This window comes from Tiliqua scincoides, chromosome 5, assembly GCF_035046505.1.
Source record: "Tiliqua scincoides isolate rTilSci1 chromosome 5, rTilSci1.hap2, whole genome shotgun sequence".
NCBI lineage: Eukaryota > Metazoa > Chordata > Lepidosauria > Squamata > Scincidae > Tiliqua > Tiliqua scincoides.
The window spans coordinates 131,245,968-131,254,111 of record NC_089825.1 but is presented as its reverse complement, the minus strand read 5'-3'; the positions used below and the strand labels follow the sequence as shown (position 1 = coordinate 131,254,111).

Here is an 8,144-nt window from a genome sequence, read left to right as displayed (position 1 = left end):
CCTGAGCTGCAGGCACTCTGGGCTGCAATGTCTTATTGCAAGGGGGTTGGAGAAGAAAGGAAGTCCCCCCCCAAAAAAACAAAACAAAACCAGTTGATCCTACACAGAAGCTTCCTTCCACCAGCCCTTTTATACTTCATAACTTGCAGGAGGAAGCACTCATGCAAATCCCCCAAGGAGGAGGTGGGGATGAGGAGAGTGTCCCTCTTGAGAAACCCCCATATTAGGGATCCTCACACTTTCTCCAGTCCAACAGCTCAGATTTCCTGCCTGGCTGGAACATCCCACCTCTAGCAGTATGAAATTACTGCTGTCCATCTTGTTTTCCTTGGTGACCATTCTACGATGTAAGGAGACATTTGGGTCCAATATTATATTTCTTTAGGACCCTGCTTAGATGATGTCCCTAATTCACTGTCACGCTCTCTCTTCAAGGGGCTTCCTCAGCCATCCAGCTCACATTATCTGGTCCAGGAACAGCAAACTCCGGAGAGAATCTCAACCTGGTCTGTAAAGTGACGGGGGTCGCCATCAATGCGCAGAATTATGCTTGGAACTGGATCCGCCAGCCACCCGGAAAAGGTCTAGAATCAGTTGGACGCATATATCCCTACGGTGGGAGCACAGCATATGCCCCTTCTGTGAAAAGCCGTGCGAGCATTTCTGCAGACGTCTCCAAGAACGAGTTCTTCCTCCAACTGAACACCCTGACCGCTGCTGACTCCGCTGTTTACTACTGTGTCTGGGATAGCACAGTGAGTCAAGGTCAATGGGAGATGTGTACAAAAAGAGGAACCTGTTTCTGAAAGTGCAGCTCTTAGTTCTATTCACCTAGTTTTAGTGGGTGTGTATTTAAACATACAGGGTATTTAAACCCTGCACATGCCCAATCTCGTCTGATCTTGGAAGCTAAGCAGGGTCAGGCCTGGTTAGTACTTGGATGGGAGACCGCCTGGGAATACTGGGTGCTGTAGGCTTATACCATAGTCTTTCCATGCCCGATCTCGTCTGATCTCGGAAGCTAAGCAGGATCAGGCTTGGTTAGTACTTGGATGGGAGACCGCCTGGGAATACTGGGTGCTGTAGGCTTATACCATAGTCTTTCCATGCCCGATCTCGTCTGATCTTGGAAGCTAAGCAGGGTCAGGCCTGGTTAGTACTTGGATGGGAGACCGCCTGGGAATACTGGGTGCTGTAGGCTTATACCATAGTCTTTCGAGACTGAAGGTTGCCAACCAATTGTGTGCCCACAGGGGGAAACTCATGTTTCAATGGAGCATGTTGCACAGAGCCTCACTGCAGGCATACAAATGGCCCCCTGCACTTCAGAGCAGGGACGGCAGGTGAGGCAGAACTGCCCCATCATTGTCAGTGGGAAATCATAGCAGCTGCCCCACCTGCTTACACCCAAGGAGGCTCTCCCTACACCTGAGAAAGCTTTCCAGCTTTCCAACACCAGCTTTCTCAGGTCTAAAGAGAGTCTCCTTGGGTGTCCTGCCTCACCTGTCGTCCTTGCTCTGAATGGGAGGGGGCTGCTTGCTTACCTTGGTGATGCTCCATGCGACACATAGTGCTTTGCAAGCTGAAGTGAGGCTCCCTGCAAAACTGAGTGCTGCACACCCCCTCTAGTTATGCTACTGGAGCCATGCGGTTGGAAAGAAAGCACGATTGCTACGAACCGCCTCCTCCCCCTCCCTGGGCTTCTCCAGCCAATTCGAAGGCAAGAACCCCCTCGGGCTTGTCCTTCTGCACTACCTCAGCCAAAGAAAAAAATCAGACCACCCATCCTTCGTCCAATAATAATCGGTTCTGGACAAGAGAGCCCGCTCCCACCTCCTACCCCTCCCCCCCGCTTGATGCAAAAGCAAAACATTAACCCTTCCCTGCCTCTTTGTTGGAACTTCCTTGCTACTCGTCTGGTCTGAATGATGGCTCCATGAGGTCTTTCGTGCTGTAAAAACTAAGCAAGCACACCCAGATGCCAGTGTGCAGGCATGGGGAATCACTGCCAAGTCAAGTGGCCTCAGACTCGACTCAATGCCAGAGTCATCAGTGCAGGTGACGTGGAGGCTCAAGTCAGTGAAAAATGTTAATTTTGGCGACTCGGACCCGAGTCACCTGATTTGAATTCCCATCCCTGGTAAAGATCAAGATCCTGGAGTAGGAATTAGGAGGGGAGAGGGGGTGATTACTGGAGATAAGGGGTGTTGTCATCTAGAATGCCACCCAATGCTACCTTGTGTCCACTGCTGCCACCTCTGCACAAAAAAAATCCCTTATCCTGCTCCTGGTGTGGTTTCTTCAAACATGGATAAGCAGGACTTCCTATTTGATTGAAAGGGACCAGGCCAATGAAGGAGCTCCTTTGCTTGCATGTTCCCTGTTCCGAAATCTGGAAGTCCCACAGTTCCATGTTTGAAGAAACCAGGAGCAAGGATATAGGTTGATGATCTACTTTCTTGTCACTCATGGGGGTTGAAATTGTATCAATGTGGTTCACATCCATGGTGGGTTGGAGGGAAGTGGCGGCCAACTTGGTGAAAGAAGCCCCGTATCTGCGGCTCTATGACCCCCTGCAATCTGTGGCAGTGATACGACCCACATCACCTAGCCTCGTGGATGGGCTGCCCCTGGGTAACATGCAACAGCCTGTGTTCTCCAGACCTTCCCCAGTGCATACCTGACTCATCTGAAGGCCTTTGGCTTCCTTCAGTGTGGAATTTCAAATGGCAGTAACAACCTACAGGACTAAGGTGTCATGAAGGTATATGAAAGAGGTGTGGTTAATATAGCCCCTTTTAATATATGAAGACGAAACATTCAGGGGATATTCAAATCACCCCTTCATCACAATCCTCCTTAAATAGCAGCTCTTGCCTTTTAGAGCCCATGTTGGGGGATAAAACAAGAGCAGTGATGGAGTTCTCAGTCCTCAGGCTCTTTATCTTCTCACTCCTGAAGAATGGTTGGTGTCTATAACGAGAATTTTCTCTTTTCTAAAGGAATAGGATATAGTGGGGAGAGAGGATGTGGTGGGGAGCTTATACAAACCCGGTGCTGCTTGATTAAATTAATGTCCAGGACCTCTTTGCACGAATCTGGCAAGGAAACTGTTTAACAATTTCACTAATGATTTTCTTTTCTTTCTAATAAAAATTGGGCAATAACTTTACCCTCTGTTTCAGGAAAGATGACAAACTCTTGCCATAGATCTTGCCAAAAATTGATTTTGGCTCTTGCCAAAAATTGGGACAATTTTCATGGGGGCCTGAAAAGATCTGAACCTGCTTAAACTTTTTGAATCAACCACATTTTTTCCCCTCTCTTATGATTTTGGTAGCATCATAAAATGTATAGTACATTTTTATTTATTTCTTTGTTGTCCTCCAGGAGTCCTCTCTGAAATTCAAGTGACTGAGTCTGGTGGAGGAACAGTGAAGCCTGGGGAACCCCTGAGTCTGACCTGCGCTGATTCAGGTGCCACCATCACCGACGGGTATGGTTATTCTTGGGTTCGCAAGCCTCATAACACAGGACTGGAATGGCTAGGGTAGGGATACTACAGTAGTTCCTCCTAGTACACCAATTATGCTTCAGCCTTCCAGAGCAGGATCTCCATCTCTCCTGATGCTTCCAAGAATGAATATAATCTCCAGTTAAACCTCATGGCAGCTGCTGACTCGGCCACGTACTACTGTGCCAGGCTCACAGTGACACAGAGCAAGCCTGGCATTGCACAAAAAGGGGAAGCAGGAGTTATATTGTTTTAATGGAAACCTGTCTAGTTTTGCAAGTTCTTCTCCTTCATATCGCCTGCCAGATATAGCAACTGATATTGTCCTTATTTTCTACAGGGCCTAAAGAGGGTGCTCTAAGCTTAGCCATAACTGTGTTCCAGCAGAGAGGCAAAATTGTGGCTGGACTGCTGGGGAAATGTGATTTCTTGAAATTAATAATGCCAACAAGAGCAGACTAAAAAGTCCTCCTTGTCTCAAACCGCAGCCTTTCATGATCAAACCTCAGACAAGTGTTGTAGATGTATTTTTTTTTTAATCTTGTCTGGATGACTCCCTGGATTCTGTTTTCCACCACAAGTTCAGTGCAACACAGAAGTGTAGAAGGTTTCATTCAAGCTTGATTCCTGCAGAATGGCACAACCCTTAACAAACCATGTCAGGGTAAGCCAGGCAATTCCTCACGACCCGATTCCTTTGCTAAATGATGCTAAATGAAAATATACCCTCCCCCCACATCAACATTTCTCTAACCTTTCGACTTCTAAGACCAAGCAGGTTTCAGTTATCCTGACCACAGGCTGCAATCCCAAGCAAGGAAGCATGGCAGGAATCAGTGGGGTACAGGCCGCACCAGGTGATATGCATGGGGGGTGGGGGGTGATACCACTATTCGCAAAAAAATTTTAAATCTTGGTATTTTCAAATTATCATAGTTGGCAACCTTCAGTCTCGGAAGACTCTGGTATCGCGCTCTGAAAGGTGGTTCTGGATCAGCGTCTAGTGTGGCTGAAAAGGCCAATCCGGGAGTGACAATCCCTTCCACACTGGGAGCAAGTGCAGTCTGTCCCTGGTCTGTCTCCCTGGCTATGGGCCTTCCTTCTTTGCCTCTTTGCCTCAGACTGTTGGCCAAGTGTCTCTTCAAACTGGGAAAGGCCATGCTGCACAGCCTGCCTCCAAGTGGGCCGCTCAGAGGCAAGGGTTTCCTACTTTTGAGGTCCACTCCTAAGGCCTTCAGATCCCTCTTGCAGATGTCCTTGTATTGAAGCTGTGGTCTACCTGTAGGGCGCTTTCCTTGCACAAGTTCTCCATAGAGGAGATCCTTTGGGATCCGGCCATCATCCATTCTCACAACATGACCAAGCCAACGCAGGCGTCTCTGTTTCAGCAGTGCATACATGCTAGGGATTTCAGCTCGTTCCAGGACTGTGTAGTTTGGAACTTTGTCCTGCCAGGTGATGCCAAGAATGCGCCGGAGGCAGTGCATGTGGAAAGTGTTCAGTTTCCTCTCCTGTTGTGAGCGGAGAGTCCATGACTCGCTGCAGTACAGAAGTGTACTCAGGACGCAAGCTCAGTAGATCTGGATCTTGGTATGTTCTGTCAGCTTCTTGTTGGACCGGACTCTCTTTGTGAGTCTGGAAAACGTGGTAGCTGCTTTGCCAATGCGTTTGTTTAGCTCGGTATCTAAAGAAAGAGTGTCGGAGATCGTTGAGCCAAGGTACACAAAGTCATGGACAACCTCCAGTTCATGCGCAGAGAGGTGAGTCCACATCCTGAACCATGACCTGTGTTTTCTTCAGGCTGATCGTCACATCCTGAACCATGGAGGACCAGGTCACATCCACATCCATCGTCACATCCTGAACCAGGAGTCCACATCCTGAACCACGACCTGTGTTTTCTTCAGGCTGATTGTCAGTCCAAAATCTTGGCAGGCCTTGCTAAAACGATCCATGAGCTGCTGGAGATCTTTGGCAGAGTGGGTGGTAACAGCTGCATCGTCTTTAATCTTTCAAATTATACCATCATTTTATATATCAATCAATGCAGAATGCAAGGAAACAAACCTGTTGAAATAACTCTATTCTATCAAAAGATAGAGGCAAACAACCAGTGGGCGCAAGGCAATGGTGCATCACCATGCCCACACATGGGGTGTTGCCATGCCCACTGCATGGGAGGAGGTCCATCATAGGGGTGAAGCACTGCATTCCCACACCACAAGGTGCAAACCCTAGTGATGCCACTGGCAGGAATAACGCTACAATCCTATGCATACTTCCCTAGGAGTAAGGTCTATTGAACACAAGGGAACTTACTTCTGAGTGGAATTGCATAGGATCGTGAAGTTAGTCCAGGATGTGGCTTTTGTTTACAGGTTCAAATGTGCTGCAGCTACTCACAGAACCTTCACAAACGAAAGTCAAGCTAAACTGCTTCCAAGTCAGACTGAGAGAGAGAGTGGAGGGAGTGTGGCCCCACAGGTGTGCCCTTCCTCACTATCTATGGAATCCATGGCCTCTTGCCGTTAGTCCAGCTCAACAGTCAGGGCACTGGCCTGAGTCATGCTCTTCCGGCAGGCACCCAGTGACACATGCGCACGTGCCATACATCTAAAGAAAAGAAGGAATGGCCTCTGACAGGAACCTTTCAGGTGAAGCGTTGTTATAATTTTCTGATACTCCCCCAATCCTTTCAGACAAGGCAGCAGAGGAATAGCTTTCCTTCTTCTCTGAGGCCTGTTGGCTACCAATTCCAGTGAAATGAGAGGTGACTGAGCCTCATATAACATGGAGCCCATGCAAATCAAGGGAACAGTTTCACTTTCTGAAGGGCTGCTGCTCCTTAAAGCCAACACTGCAGCCTGCAACTGTTCAGCACCTTCCAAGGCTGAACTAAGCAAGTAGTTCACCCCTCTCTCCACCTTCTCCAACACAGCCAGGGACATGATGTGGTGGTTGAAACTCCTCCTCTTCATGGCAGCTCTCCCAGGTAACGTTCGTGGCATGGTCACCGAAGGGTCTTGCAAACCTCCTGCTCAGTTTTCTCCTGACTGTAAACTCATTTCGCCTTGACAGGCTGCCAGGCAGAAGTTCAGCTGGTGGAGACTGGAGGGGGTGTTGTGGTGCCTGAAGGCTCCCTCCACCTCTCCTGCAAGGCTTCAGGATTCAATTTCACTAATTATCAAATGCACTGGATCCGTCAGGCTCCAGGGGAAGGACTGGAGTGGGTGGCTGGAGTAAGCAAACCTACGGGGAGCAGCCAATGGTACAACCCCAAAGTTCAGGGAAGATTCACCATCTCCAGAGACAATGCCCAAACGTCAGCCTTCCTGCAAATGAGCAGCTTGAAGCCAGAAGACACTGCCTTGTATTACTGTGCGAGGAGCACAGTGACAGAGATTCATTTCCTGTTAGTACAAAAACTGCAGAGAGCCTTTCAGAGCAGGGGAGGAAGCCAAAGTCACAAAGCCTGTCAAACGGACTTGATGATTTGTGCATATTCCAAGGGAACATGCACAAATGTTGAAAGCTTTCCAAGAGAACATAAGAACATAAGAACAGCCCCACTGGATCAGGCCACAGGCCCATCTAGTCCAGCTTCCTGTATCTCACAGCGGCCCACCAAATGCCCCAAGGAGTACACCAGACAACAAGAAGACCTGCAAGGCCTCCTGGGAATTGTAGTTTAAGAACATAAGGACAGCCCCACTGGATCAGGCCATAGGCCCATCTAGTCCAGCTTCCTGTATCTCACAGCGGCCCACCAAATGCCCCAGGGAGCACACCAGATAACAAGAGACCTGCAAGGCTTCCTGGGAATTGTAGTTAAGAACATAAGAACAGCCCCACTGGATCAGGCCATAGGCCCATCTAGTCCAGCTTCCTGTGTCTCACAGCGGCCCACCAAATGCCCCAGGGAGCACACCAGATCACAAGAGACCTGCAAGGCTTCCTGGGAATTGTAGTTAAGAACATAAGAACAGCCCCGCTGGATCAGGCCACAGGCCCATCTAGTCCAGCTTCCTGTATCTCACAGCGGCCCACCAAATGCCCCAGGGAGCACACCAGATAACAAGAGACCTGCAAGGCTTCCTGGGAATTGTAGTTAAGAACATAAGAACAGCCTCACTGGATCAGGCCATAGGCCCATCTAGTCCAGCTTCCTGTATCTCACAGCGGCCCACCAAATGCCCCAGGGAGCACACCAGATAACAAAAGGCCTGCAAGGCTTCCTGGGAATTGTAGTTAAGAACATAAGAACAGCCCCACTGGATCAGGCCACAGGCCCATCTAGTCCAGCTTCCTGTATCTCACAGCGGCCCACCAAATGCCCCAGGGAGCACACCAGATAACAAGAGACCTGCAAGGCTTCCTGGGAATTGTAGTTAAGAACATAAGAACAGCCTCACTGGATCAGGCCATAGGCCCATCTAGTCCAGCTTCCTGTATCTCACAGCGGCCCACCAAATGCCCCAGGGAGCACACCAGATAACAAGAGGCCTGCAAGGCTTCCTGGGAATTGTAGTTAAGAACATAAGAACAGCCCCACTGGATCAGGCCATAGGCCCATCTCGTCCAGCTTCCTGTATCTCACAGCGGCCCACCAAATGCCCCAGGGAGCACACCA

At 49.2% G+C, this 8,144-nt stretch overlaps 1 pseudogene; it reads left to right on the top strand.

Annotated features, from left to right (window-relative positions):
- Positions 1–856: 856 nt before the first annotated feature.
- Positions 857–977, top strand: LOC136654441 (5S ribosomal RNA; annotated as a pseudogene).
- The last annotated feature ends 7,167 nt before the right edge of the window (positions 978–8,144 follow it).